A 14,634-nucleotide genomic window follows, 5' to 3' on the forward strand; every position below is an offset into this window, starting at 1 on the left:
GTTAGAAAAAAAAGAAAAAAGAAAAAAAACAAAAAACTAAAAACAACAACAACAAAAAGGAATGATTTTAAAAATAGTAAAAATATATCTGGCCCTTCTCTGATGTTGTGGGCCATGTGGGATCACTTCCAAGGTGGTTCCCTCTGTTTAACTTCTTCTGTTTGCTGGTTTTTTAGGCTCACTAGTTCAGTCGCGCTGTGGGGAGGGGGGATGCTGCAAACAAATAGCACTGTCGTGTGCGCACAGTGTCTCAGCCCCGCTTGACCTGTCCCTTCTCGCGGTGCACAAACCGCTCCGGCTCTACGGTGCTCAGCCGGGAACCGTCTGGGGCTGGCCCTAGGCTGCGTGCACTTCCCCGGTCCAAGCCGCTCAGGTTCGGCGCTCAGGCAGGCCTCAGAGGCACAGATTCGGCTGGGACTGCGCTTTGTGCCCTTCCCAGGTCCGAGTAGCTCAGGAGTTTGGCGAGCGCGATCGCCGCGGCTTGTCACCTTTTCTGCCGCTGCTGCTCAGCTTTCTGGGTGGACCGCTGGCGTCCCCCGTGAGGCAGACTGTGACTGTCCAGCACCCCCAGAAGTCTTAGCAAAGAAGCCTGCTTGCAGTTAGGTAAGTAAAGTCTCTCCGGGTCTGCAATTGCCCCTTTCCAGTCCTTACGGCTCTGGCTGCCTGTCCCCGGCGGGGGATGGTCTGCAGCCGGCTTTTTCTGTCCTGTCCTTTGTTCTGTGCTCGGTCCTGGCGGTGTCTTATGTTCGAGCTTTTCGGGCGGTAGCTATCCCACAGTCTGGTTTGCTAGCGCAAGTCAGATCGTTCTGGTTGCGCGTGGGGCGTTCCTGCCCGATTCTTACAAAGCACTGCAGCCCGCGCCCCCCGCGCGTCCCTGCCCTGCCCCCACTTCCCAATGGCGGATGCAGGCGTCTGCGCTGCTTTTCCGCTGGGGGAGTTACTGTTGGGCTTGTCATCTCTTGGTTTTAATTATTTCTTTATTTTTCCTTCCTGTTATGTTGCCCTCTGTGTTTCCAAGACTCGCCACAGACTCGGCAGGGAGAGTGTTTCCTGGTGTTTGGAAACCTCTCTTCTTAAAATTCCCTTCCCGGGACGGGCTTCCCTTCCCGGGACGGAGCTCCCTCCCCACCTCCTTTGTCTCCTTTTTCATCTTTTATATTTTTTCCTACCTGTTTTTGAAGACAATGGTCTGCTTTTCTGGTTGCCTGATGTCCTCTGCCAGCCTACAGAAGTTGTTTTGTGGAGTTTGCTCGGCGTTGAAATGTTCTTTTGAGGAATTTGTGAGGGAGAAAGTGGTCTTCCCGTCCTATTCCTCCGCCATCTTTGCCTTATTAGTGTATTTTAGATTCTTAAATGAATGTACAGTGTAATAGATGTGACTCTTGCCTGCAGGCCACTCATAACCTGAGGGAAACATAAAGTTCATCTCATTTACATGTACACTGGTGCATGAAGATGCTCTGAGAGCACTGAGGACTAAGGGATTCATTTGGCTTGAATGGTTTTGAGGGGTGATGACCATAACTTGCAATGTGAGTAGTGTGTCTTTGGCAGAGAGAAAAAACAGGCATGGTGCATAGAATGGTTCAGTATACTGGTGAGAAATGTTAAGGAGAATATGTATAGGAAACAGCAAGTAGTCTAACGTAGCTGGGGTATAGTTGTGCTGGGGTTGCTTGTGGGAAGTGAGGCCAGGAAGGTAGACCAATGCCCAGTGGCAAGGTAAGGAGACTTTAAAGACAATGCTAAGCCATTGGCACTTTATTGAGCAAGCCAGTGCTTCACCTATATAGGTGTACGTAGGTGTTTGGTAGAGTTTAAAAATTTCCCTCAAAAGACTATAAACAAACATGTTTAAAAAATCCTGCATATATCCTTCTCTCAGGCATTCATAGTACATAACAACAAATTAAAGGTTCAGGAAAATCCTGCAGTAAAGACTTATTTTACCTTGTTTAATATAGTGTTTCCCAAACTTACTTAACCATGAAAAGTTTGCTTCTGAAATCTTTATTAGTATGTTGAAGGATACCTATGCTTCATGGAACACACTTTAGCCTTTGTTGATAGCAGTGCATTAGAATAAAAAGTGTTTAAGCCGGACAGTGGCATGATCAAGTCTATATTTTAGGAAGGAATAAAATATAACCTTGCTTTGATTCAGATTATTCTTATATTTCAAGATATTATAGCTATTGTTATCTATAATTATCAACGTTTCAGATATGTTCCGAAGTATGGCTTAATAAATCTTACCAGTTAATAGTATGAAGGGCAATAGAATCCAATGACTCAATACATAGGACTTCTCTGGAGGAATTCATCCTATTCACGACAAAATTAAATGCCTGGCTATCACTCCAAACTGGTATATAAAAGTGGCTGGCAATCAGATTCTCTGACACATTCATTAACCAAAGACAAGGGAATAGCAGAATTTGCTTGAAGAAATGCAAATAGATCCCATTGTCCTTAAGAGAGAAGGCAACACAGAATAAGGAGGATGTTTTGGTACTTTTAAAACAAAGGTTCCTTTTCTGTGCAGGAAAATGTCTTTTTCCACTGAATGATATTGAGGTTTCTATTTTGCTTAAATCTTACTTTAGTAGTATATGTGCTTTAATTCTGTCAACATAAGGACAGTTTTTAAAGTTTCACTTGAGACATATAAATCTGTTTTTAAAATGACCTTTTACAAAAAGGCAGATCAGTATATCATGATGTCCTGCATTCTAACAATCACTGTTTTTAAAAATGAAATTGGGGCAGTGCTACTGAGTAGTCCTCTATTATAGTAAGTCTTATGAAGAGGAATTGTATGTAACATTAGTGAAAAACTATTACCAAAGACATAAAAACTACATATAACAAAATCCTGAAATAACATGTTTATGAGGTAACCATGTCTTTAATCTTTATTTGCAGCACTAACATTTTGAGCAATCCAGTGTGTCTTTGTCATGTTTTTCTGGGAAGCCTCTTTTCCCTGCTGTCTTCATCCTGGCTTATTCCTCTTCTTTAGATCTTCAAGAGGAGATTATCAACTTCGCTTAGGTAAGGATATTCATGAGCTGAGTCATCAAAGATAAGTAGGAATGTAACAGGGGTATAAAATGGGAAGGTATGAAACCTCCTGTGGTTGGAGTGTAACGTGTATGTATGTTAATGCAGGTAACTGACTTAAAGATTGAACCATAAAGGTAAACAGGCTTTAGGGAGGACTTTGTGGACAATTCTGCTGTGTATGTCGGGCAAATAGTCTGGGGAAAATGATTTGAATTTTAGAAAGTGTGGAAGAGCAATGACAGGGGAGAGTGGGGCAAGCAGTGGTAATTGTTAGTATGCTATGGTAATGTTATGAAGAGGAAATTATAGGGAACTATGTTAGGACAATAAAAGTGGAGTGTGCTGACAGATGAAATAGATACAGTTGACCCTTGAACAACATGGGTTTGAACTATATGAATCCACTTATGCATTTTTTTTCCCAATAGTAAATGCTAGAATACTAGAGGATCCGTGGTTGAATTAGTGGGTGTGGAACTGCAGATATGAAGGAACTGAGAATAGGGAGGCCTACTATTACTTATAGTGATAAGTTGTACTCAGATTTCTCAACTGCATGGAGAATCAGTACTCCCGTTACTCATCAGTACTCGCTTTACTCCTTTACTCAAATAGTTTAAGGGTCAACTGTACAAGTAATTTCACTGAGATAAGTTAATAGGCTGAATATGATGTTAGTGGGAGAAAATGGAGGACAAAAGAGATTATTACCTAGTGTTTTTTCTATTTCTGGTCATTCCTATACTTTGATGAGTAACTGGATTGTAGTGTAATCATTCAAAGTAAGAAATGCAGATGGTTTATTGAATTTTAGGGAAAGGGTTTTCAATCAGGATATGTTCAATGTGAGTTTAAGGTGCTGTGAAGAACTGAGATAGGTTAGTGATTTTCAAAACATGGTCCGTTGATGCCTGGAGTCTTTAAGACACTTTCATAAGAGCCATGAGGTAAAAATGCATTCAGTCATTACAGTCACTCAGTCATGTCCGACTCTTTGCAACCCCATGAATCGCAGCATGCCAGGCATCCCTGTCCATCACCAACTCCTGGAGTTCACTCAAACTCATGTCCGTCGAGTTGGTGATGCCATCCAGCCATCTCATCCTCTGTTGTCCCCTTCTCCTCCTGTCCCCGATCCCTCCCAGCATCAGAGTCTTTTCCAGTGAGTCAACTCTTTGCATGAGGTGGCCAAAGGATTGGAGTTTCAGTTTCAGCATCAGTCCTTCCAATGAACACCCGGACTGATTTCCTTTAGAATGGACTGGTTGGATCTCCTTGCAGTCCAAGGGACTCTCAAGAGTCTTCTCCAGCACCACAGTTCAAAAGCATCAATTCTCCAGTGCTCAGCTTTCTTCACAGTCCAACTCTCACATCCATACATGACCACTGGAAAAACCATAGCCTTGACTAGATGGACCTTTGTTGGCAAAGTAATGTCTCTGCTTTTGAATATGCTGTCTAGGTTGGTCATAACTTTCCTTCCAAGGAGTAAGCGTCTTTTAATTTCATGGCTGCAGTCACCATCTGCAGTGATTTTGGAGTCCCCCAAAATAAAGTCTGACACTGTTTCCACTGTTTCCCCATCTATTTCCCATGAAGTGATGGGACCGGATGCCATGATCTTCGTTTTCTGAATGTTGAGCTTTAGGCCAACTTTTTCACTCTCCTCTTTCACTTTCCTCAAGAGGCTTTTGAGTTCCTCTTCACTTTCTGCCGTAAGGGTGGTGTCATCTGCATATCTGAGGTTATTGATATTTCTCCTGGCAATCTTGATTTCAGCTTGTGTTTCTTCCAGTCCAGTGTTTCTCATGATGTACTCTGCATGAAAGTTAAATAAGCAGAGTGACAATATACAGCCTTGACGTGCTCCTTTTCCTATTTGGAACCAGTCTGTTGTTCCATGTCCAGTTCTAACTGTTGCTTCCTGACCTGCATATGGGTTTCTCAAGAGGCAGATCAGGTGGTCTGGTATTCCTATCTCTTTCAGATTTTTCCACAGTTTATTGTGATCCATACAGTCAAAGGCTTTGGCATAATCAATAAAGCAGAAATAGATATTTTTTTGAAACTCTCTTGCTTTATCAATGATCCAGCGGATGTTGGCAATTTGATTTCCAGTTCCTCTACATTATCTAAAAACAGCTTGAACATCAGGAAGTTCGTGGTTCACATATTGCTGAAGCCTGGCTTGGAGAATTTTGAGCATCATTTTGCTAACGTGTGAGATGAGTGCAATTGTGCAGTAGTTTGAGCATTCTTTGGCATTGCCTTTCTTTGGGATTGGAATGAAAACTGACCTTTTCCATTCCTGTGGCCACTGCTGAGTTCTCCAAATTTGCTGGCATGTTGAGTGCAGCACTTTCACAGCATTATCTTTCAGGATTTGAAATAGCTCAACTGGAATTCAATCACCTCCGCTAGTTTTGTTCATAATGATGCTTTCTAAGGCCCATTTGACTTCACATTCCAAGATGTCTGGCTCTAGATGAGTGATCAGACCGTCATGATTATCTGGGTCATGACGATCTTTTTTGTACAGTACTTTTGTGTATTCTTTCCACCTCTTCTTAATATCTTCTGCTTCTGTTAGGTCCAGCCCATTTCTGTCCTTTATCGAGCCCATCTTTGCATGAAATGTTCCCTTGGTATCTCTAATTTTCTTGAAGAGATCTCTAGTCTTTCCCATTCTGTTGTTTTCCTCTATTTCTTTGCATTGATTGCTGAAGGCTTTCTCATCTCTCCTTGCTATTCTTTGGAACTCTGAATTCAGATGCTTATATCTTTCCTTTTCTCCTTTGCTTTACTAAAAATCCATTAGTATTTTATAATAAATACTAAGACATTATTGCTTTTTTAAAAGTATGTTGACATTTACATTGCTAATGAAAAGCAGTTTGGGTTAAATTGCTGCTGATATAGCATTAATTACTAAGTGCTTACTAAGGCAAGTTATAGTCCTGTTGTCATCATAGTCTTTACTGAGAAGCACTTGCAGCTTAAACAGTGCCCAGTTTCATTTAAGAACGTCCTTGATGAAACCCTAAAAATTATTAATTTTATTTAATTTTTAACCTTTTATGCATATCTTTTTATATTCCATTTAGCAAAATGAGAAAATAACACACATTGACTTACAAAGCTTGTCTGAGGGTGAATCACTTGTGTTTGAATTGTGGCCTGAACTAGCCACATTTTTCAAAAGAAATCAATTTTACTTAAAAATAATACTGACAGAAAACTATAATTATTCATAGTAGACTCTTTGGAGTCTTGAAAAATGAATGAAATGAGCTATCACTTCAAGAAAAATATCTGGTGGTATTTGTTGCTAATGATAAAATTTGAGCTTTCAAGCAAAAATGATAATTTTGGAAAACTGATGTTTATTACTGTGACTTGATGGCTTCCAAATACTTACAGATTTTTCCATTGAAATTGGTAGTAACATTAAACACATGTTTCAAAAAATACTGTGTGATAAAACATGCCAGCATTTGGAAGATCTGTATAATTAAGTGAGCCAATATTTTAAAATGACCAATTTCCAATTTTACAAAAATTTTCAAGAAAGATCAATACATTTTCAGTTTCAGTGATTATTAGCTCTATCAAGTCTACTGATGAGCCTTTCAGTGGAATTATCTATTTCTGATATTGTGTTTTTTAATATAATAAATTCAAATGTTTCTATTTGTTTTTTTCATTTAGTTTTCATTTCTTTGCTAAAGTTCATATATTCATGCATGCTGTTACCTTTTCACTAGATGTTTCAATATTTACCACAGTTATTTTAAAATTTGATAGTCCCACCATCTGGCTTATCAGATTCTGATTCTGTTAATTGTTTTAATTGTTGAAAGTGGGTGATTTTTCTTTTATCTTTTGAAAATGATTATTTTTCCTTTTTGTGTGTCTGTGATTTTTTTTGTGTTAAATGTTGGGCATTATGTATCAAACAGTAGAGACTGAGGTAAACAGTATTTTTTGCCAGAATATAAATAAGCATGCCATCTTTTCCCCCAGGACCCTGGGGACTGACTCAGTTCTGTAAGGAGCTGATCTGGATTTGGTGTTTGCCACTGCTGCTGTCTTCAGTGCACTGTGGTCATCATACTTACCTGGCGTTGGACTGCTTTTGCCTTTGACTGAGTGTGGGGTCTGGGTTGCCAGCAGATTTTTCTGTGTCTGTGCTCTATCTTCAGCTTGCAGGTTTCTGCACCTCTGTACCACAGAAGGGATCTCTTCATGCCCTTGCTGGTTGTGCAGTAAGTTGGCTGTTAGTAGTGGTGATGAGGTCCTCTGTTGTTTTAGTCCAGCCTCAATCTTAGGAAGAGATAACATACCTGGGTCTCAGAGATGGGTCATTCTTATCATTCCTGCCTCTCCTCCATGAAGCAGCTAAATTCAGTCTTGTATCCATGACTTGTCTTGTGTAGGAGTTTCTGTCCTAACCTCAGCAATAGCAGAACTCTGCTTGTCATATATAAACATGTATAAATTTAATGACATCCATATATGTGGGTCTGGAACCAGGAGAAAGAGATGAGACAGAGACCTTTTTTGGGACTCAATAGTGCATGGTTTGTAGAGGACACTGTGAGTATGAACAATATACAGAGAGAGGGTATAGAGTGAGAAAAAAAGAGAACCAGGAATAAAACCTGGGGAACATCAGTATTATGACTCAGGGGAGGAAGAGGAGTAAGTGTGGAATACTGGGAAGGAATTCTCAGAAGAATATTGTGTCATAGTGGTCAAGAGAGTAGAGTTTGAGAAGAGAAGGATGGATTAGCTGGGTCAATCAAAACCTTAGTGAAGGAAATGTCCCTTAGATCCTCACTATGACTTATTTAGAGGGTGGTGAAGTCATAGGTAATAAATTCCCTCCAAGATCCCCTAAGCTGTTGGATTTCTGCCTCTATACTATACAAAGAAGTTTTAGCATCTTAATTTCATTTGAGTAGGCCAATGTTGAGTCTGTATTCAGTAAACTAAGTGAACTGGTAGAAACACTTCTAGCTACTCAAGCTAAAACGCTGACTCCAGCATTATTTGTTTAGGGTGCTCTTATCAGTATATTTGTTTCCCTGAAATGCTGACATGTTTCAGCACTTGATTCCAAGCAGAGACTTAATATGTGCAGCGACTTTTGCTACTGCATGCCATGAACTGTCATTGCTCCATTTTTTACGGATGATGAGGTTATTATTACTTCCTTTATATCTAATCAGCCTAGACATTTGATTCCAATTCCTATTTTTTTGAAGTTCTATTTTCTGGTATCAAATATAAAGCCACTCTCTATGGCCCAAATGTGAAGGGTTTTAGGATAAAGAACCTGAGGATCCTAATACTATTGTAAGAGCCACAGAGTCAGGGAAGCTGCCGTTGACCATCTTAACATGAAGCACAGATAGAATACATCTCAAGGGTTTACTTGGGGACCTGTATGTGAGTGACTGCATGTGGCTAAACCTGCTTTTGCAGAATAATGACCTCTTCTTCCTCCAGGTTTCAGTGAATGACAAGGTCTAACTAGGAAGCAGAAGGAAAAGGATTTTGGAAAGCTTATCTCTCTTCAGTCAAAGAAAATTTTAAAAGAAGGAAATGGTAATACTGCTGTTGCTGCTGCTGCTAAGTCGCTTCAGTCGTGTCTGATGCTGTGCGACCCCAGAGACGGCAGCCCACCAGGCTCCCCCATCCCTGTAATACTGAGTTGACCATAATTCAGCACTGACATGAAATGTTGGATCATACTGTGAAGTCTAGTAAGATTCAGAGGCTGAGAAGATGCACTGGAGTCAACAGTATGGGTCTGAAACCAAGCCAAAAGACTTGGGGAAATGTTACGGCCTAAAGACATGGGTGTGTGTTGAAGTTCAAGGCAGGCAAAAGGCAAAATGAGTCATTATTAGCCATGCAGGACTTCCATGGCAAATATTCCAGAGCTATCGTTCCATTCTTGGCTCGATGACCTGCTCTAAACACTCTGTGTTCAAGGCCTTCTTTTGTTCTTTCAAATGTTAAGCCTGATGTTCCTTTTGCCTAGAATGCTTCACCCTCATCCTAGCCTATGACAGTTGCCATTATTCTTTTTAGATCTTGAATCAGAAGCTTTTCTTTCAGAGACACAGTCTCATGTTATAACTAAAGTATTTCTATACCTTATCTCAGATTATTTCCTTCAGGACTTCTAGCACAATAGCAATAACAATCACTTTATTTATTAGTAAATTGTTACTTTAAATGAGTTTGTCATTAAATCTAATACAAATTAGCAAAACAGCCTTCAGGGAGAAATTTGTCAGTGGTTAGCAGGTCAATGGGCTTCCCAGGTGGTGCTAGTGATAAAGAATCCATCTACTGTTGCAGGAGACAGAAGAGAAATGGGTCTGATCCCTGGGTCAGGAAGATGCCCTGGGGGAGGAAATGGCAACCTACTCCAGTATTCTTGCCTGGACAATTCCATGGACAGAGGAGCCTGAGGGCCACGGTCCATGGTACACGACTAAGCACACAGACAGACACACAGACACACACACAACAGGTCAGCAGGGCAACTGTTTCAATCACTTGACTTTCAAGGCTCCAGCAAATCATAACATTTTGGTAGCAACTACTCTGGTTATAAATCACAGAAAGCCATATGGAGTAACATTATCTTCCCTTCATCCATATGTATGTATTGTTGGTGTGTTCTTAGTTTGGAATTTCAGATAACTGCCATAAAGCCTGGTACATTTGGATATGTCAATGACCATGTGGTCAAAGTTCTTAAGCTGTTAATTTGTTCGTTAGCTCATCTCACAAATATGTTATGTGTATCTAATAGCTCTCCAAAATCCCAAGCTCCCAAGCCACTTTGGTGTTGAATTTACATGGCACATAGATAGTGGTTGCCATCCTCCTTTGATGCCCCTTTCCACTAGGCTACATTGATTATGATCATAGCTATGGGCTTCCCTGGTGGCTCAGACTGTAAAGAATTTGCCTGCAATGCAGGAGACCCAGGTTGAAGATCCCCTGGAGAAGGGAATGGCTACCCACTCCATTATTCTTGCTTGGGAAATCCCATGGACAGAGGAGCCTGGTGGGCTAACATGGGGTTGCAAAGAGTCAGACACAGCTGTGAGATTAACATGATATAATAGTTCATTTTATTTACTTTCCATTTTATAGAAGTAAGCACAAATAAAACCACAGAGGCAAATTGTTAACCTGTAGATTTATTTAAGGAACAATTCCTTATTTGTCAGTATTTATTATACTGCCTAGGTTGGTGGGAATTTGGTTTTTAATCTTAGTGGTGGGGACAGAATTTCCATATATGTTACATAGTAAGAATTTCAGTATGTGTGTTTATTTCCAGAGACAATACATGGTAGAACTGAATCCATGGGATAAAAATTCTCCTTCTGTAAAGACTAAGTTCCACTTTTCCTTATTAATTGGCACTCTATGTTTATTTGCAGAAGCATGTGTTGTTTGTGTGTCTAAACACACAGTACAGTATTATTTGATAATGCAGGTCTTGTGTAGCTATTCTTTTTCCTTTATTTTCCTGTGCTTTCATTCTTAATTCCTTTATCTAATAATCCACCAAGCCCTGTCCTTTCTCCCTCTGCCAAATCTCCCAGACAAATCTTTTATATTTTTATCTCCGCAATATCACTTCAAGCTTGATGATCTTTTTCCTGGATGGTTGTGACAAATTTTAGACTCTTCTTTGATTTGTTTCTTTCTTTGATTTTGTTTCTGAGCTCTGGCCTTACTAGGTACATAACCTGGGGGAAGTTACCAAGTCTCTCTGAGATTCAGTCTGTGCTTTTGGAAATCAGCTCAATCATATAAACTCCCAAATATAATCTCTGCAGAAGCCAATCAGACTCCTCCTTTTCCCCTAAATATCCCCTGTGTTCACTTGCTGCCATTTTTCTCCCTGTCTGCAGAAATTTAGCTCAGGGCTTGAAGCCAAGCTCATGTGCCTCCCGAGCCCCCAGCCTTCACTGATCCTAACAGTTGGCAGTAATTCCTTCTTTCCCTGTATTCTGACAGCTTTATCTTTTCCCTAACCTTTCCCCATCCTTGGAGAAAGAAATGGCAAACCACTCTAGTACTCTTGCCTGGAAAATTCCACAGATGGATAAGCCTGGTAGGCCACAGTCCATGGGATCTCAAAGAGTCAAACACGACTGAACAACTTCACTGGTTCCCCATCCTAGTTATTCTGGATGTCCCCTAGGTTGTCTGCAGTCATCTTTTTCTTCCTCCAAATTAGCGGGTAACAGAGGAATACTTTTAGAGTCATCATCCTGAAGTTGAAATAGGAACAGACCACCCTTTGCTGATGGGTGGAGGGGCATGCACTTCCAAGATGTAATTCTGTGAAGACTGCCTATAGCACCCTGTATAGCACTTACCATATTGTTTAGAGCTTTCCTGGTCTACATTGAATTTTATCTTTTGCTCCCTTGGTGCCCTGTCAACTATTCTTTCAGCAGCTCCTTAGATTCTTTCTGGTCTCACTTTAATTGAGGCTATCTTTCCCCCCTGGAAATAGAATGGGAATATAAAGGTCTATTCCCATTTAGATCAAACTACTGGGTGGCGATTGCAGCCATGAAATTAAAAGACACTTACTCCTTGGAAGGAACATTATGACCAACCTAGACAGCATATTAAAAAGCAGAGATACTACTTTGCCAACAAAGGTCCATCTAGTCAAGGCTATGGTTTTTCCAGTGGTCATGTATGGATGTGAGAGTTGGACTGTGAAGAAAGCTGAGCACTGAAGAACTAATGCTTTTGAACTGTGGTGTTGGAGAAGACTCTTGAGAGGCCCTTGGACTGCAAGGAGATCCAACCAGTCCATCCTAAAGATCAGTCCTGGGTGTTCATTGGAAGGACTGATGCTGAAGCTGAAACTCCAGTACTTTGGCCACCTCATGGGAAGCGTTGACTCACTGGAAAAGACCCTGATGCTGGGAGGGATTGGGGTCAAGAGGAGAAGGGAACAACAGAGGATGAGATGGCTGGATGGCATCAGCGACTCAATGGACATGAGTTTGAGTAAACTCTGGGAGTTGGTGATGGACAGGGAGGCCTGGCATGCTGTGATTCATGGGGTCACGAAGAGTCAGACATAACTGAGCGACTGAACTGAACTGAACTGAGTCAGTAGTTAGTAATAGCAAGTGCTTTCTATTATGGCACTTCTACTTGACTTTATCAGTTAGAATTTCTATCTAAGGGAGTAATACACATAACCCCTAGCATTTAGTTGAATCTTTAATACTGTTAGTTGTTTTTTCTTGCCCTTGGACTACCTAATTATGTCCCAGAGGTTTACCTTTCCTCTCCTTCAATTAAATACTCCTAAATAGAACTAGACTTTCCCTTTCTGCAGGCTCCATCTATTCTTTAATCCCATTATTCTCATTCAAGTAGGAATTCTATGCCAAAGTTTTGAGAATTTATGGTATCTATCATAATCAGTCCTTATTTATGGAGAGTAACAGGGGCTTTTTTGGCCTTTCCTGGTGGCTCAGATGGTAAAGAATCTGCTTGCCATGCAGGAGATCGAGGTTTGAGCTCTGTGTTGGGAAGATCCTTGGAAGGGAATGCAACCCACTCGAGTATTCTTGCTTGGAGAATTCCATGGACAGAGGAGCCTGCTGGTCTGCAGTCCATGGAGTCACAAAGACTTGGACTTGACTGAGCAACTAACACTAATGAATTTTTTTTTTATAACTTTTATTTATTATAAACTCTTTGAAGATAGGGACAATATATTAAACACCTTTATATTTCCATAGTATCCTCCTTAGTGCTTTTCAAATAGTAGGTGTTGAATAAATGTCTAATGACTGAAGAGAAATGATTATGATTATGACTTCATGGCAAATAGGGGAAAAGGTGGGAGCAGATTTCCTCTTCTTGGGCTCTAAAATCACTGCAGAAGGTGACTTCAGCCATGAAATTAGAAGATGATTGCTTCTTGGCAAGAAAGCTATGATAAACCTAGATGGTGTGTTAAAAAGCAAAGACATCACTTTGCTGACAAATGTCCTATAGTCAAGGCTATGTTCTTACCAGTAGTCATGTTACAGATGTGAGAGCTGGACCATAAAGAAGACAGAGTGCTGAAGAACTGTTGCTTTCAAGCTGTGTTGCTGGAGAAGACTCTTGAGAGTCCCTTGGACAGCAAGGAGATCAAACCAGTCAATCCTAAAGGAAATCAACCTTGACTACTCATTGGAAGGACTGATGCTGAAGCTGAAGCTTCAATACTTTGGCCACAGTTTGTGAAGAACTGACTCATTGGAAAAGATCCTGATGCTAGGAAAGATTGAAGGTAAGAGAAGAGGGCAATCGAGGATGAGATGCTTGGATGGCATCACCAATTCAATGGACATGAACTTGGGCAAACTCTGGGAGATGGTGAGGGATAGAGAAGCCTGGCACGCTGCAGTCCATGGGATTTCAAAGAGTCAGACATGACTTACTGACCGAACAACAACACAATTTTGCATAACTTGGAACTGTTTTATTTGTTACCCTCTTTTTTCATTTACTTTTTTTCCAGTTAATAAATATTTGGTTTTGACCTAGAGGCTTTCAATATAAATACACAGACTTTGAAGGGTGAGAGAAATGGCTCATTTTTCAAGCACCAGATAGGAAAAATCCATACTTGGGATATAATTTTATTTCTACTTCTTATATGCTAACACTAATGCAGATTGTGTCCCAGCGGTCATGAAAAGCAGATTGAGGGTTATAATACAGTGATATTAGGGAAATGTCAGGTGACTTCTGAAGTCATCTTCAAAGGAATCCCTGGGCAGGTCCACGCACATTGCAGATAATGCTTGTCCTTGCTGCTCTTGCAGTCATGATATAACTGCTCCTTTTAGTAATACTGAGTAGTTCTCTAGAGAGATGGACAGTGTTAATTTGTCAGGTTTCATAAGAAAAATGCTTGAAACTCATGTCAATTTTAGCCAGCTTTGTAGCTCAGTGGTGATATCTACAGTAACAGGTAAATTAAGTGGAATGGAGAGAAGATTATAGCCAAGAAGTGATCATAACACTAATGAAAACTAATAAAGGGACTAAACAACTTAGTGTGTTCTTATTAAAAGAACTTTGCTTCATGAATTTTAATTTATATCCTTAGAGAAATCTTTGAAGACAGTACACCCATAAAGCAAAACTAGCTTTCATGGAAAATGATCATTAGAGACTAGCAGATGTTCTTGGAAATTAAAAATATGATTAACAAAATAAAATCCATAGAATACCTTAAAAGTGAAATGAGTGAAAAATTTCAGAAAGTAGAAACAGAAAACTAGATAGCAGATTAAAAGGATAAGAAATATTACTCTAGAAACTCTAATATGAATCTTAAAAAAGACATTCAAGGAAGCCTTTTTTGACATTGTTCTAGGTATAATACAAAATAATGGACTAGACTGTATAATTTTTTAGTAATTTGGTTTTCTTTTTTTTTTCTCAATCCCCTTTATGTTCTGTGTGTGTGTGTGCGTGCGTGCACATATACACATG

Source organism: Budorcas taxicolor, chromosome 6 (genome assembly GCF_023091745.1).
Source record: "Budorcas taxicolor isolate Tak-1 chromosome 6, Takin1.1, whole genome shotgun sequence".
Taxonomy (NCBI): domain Eukaryota; kingdom Metazoa; phylum Chordata; class Mammalia; order Artiodactyla; family Bovidae; genus Budorcas; species Budorcas taxicolor.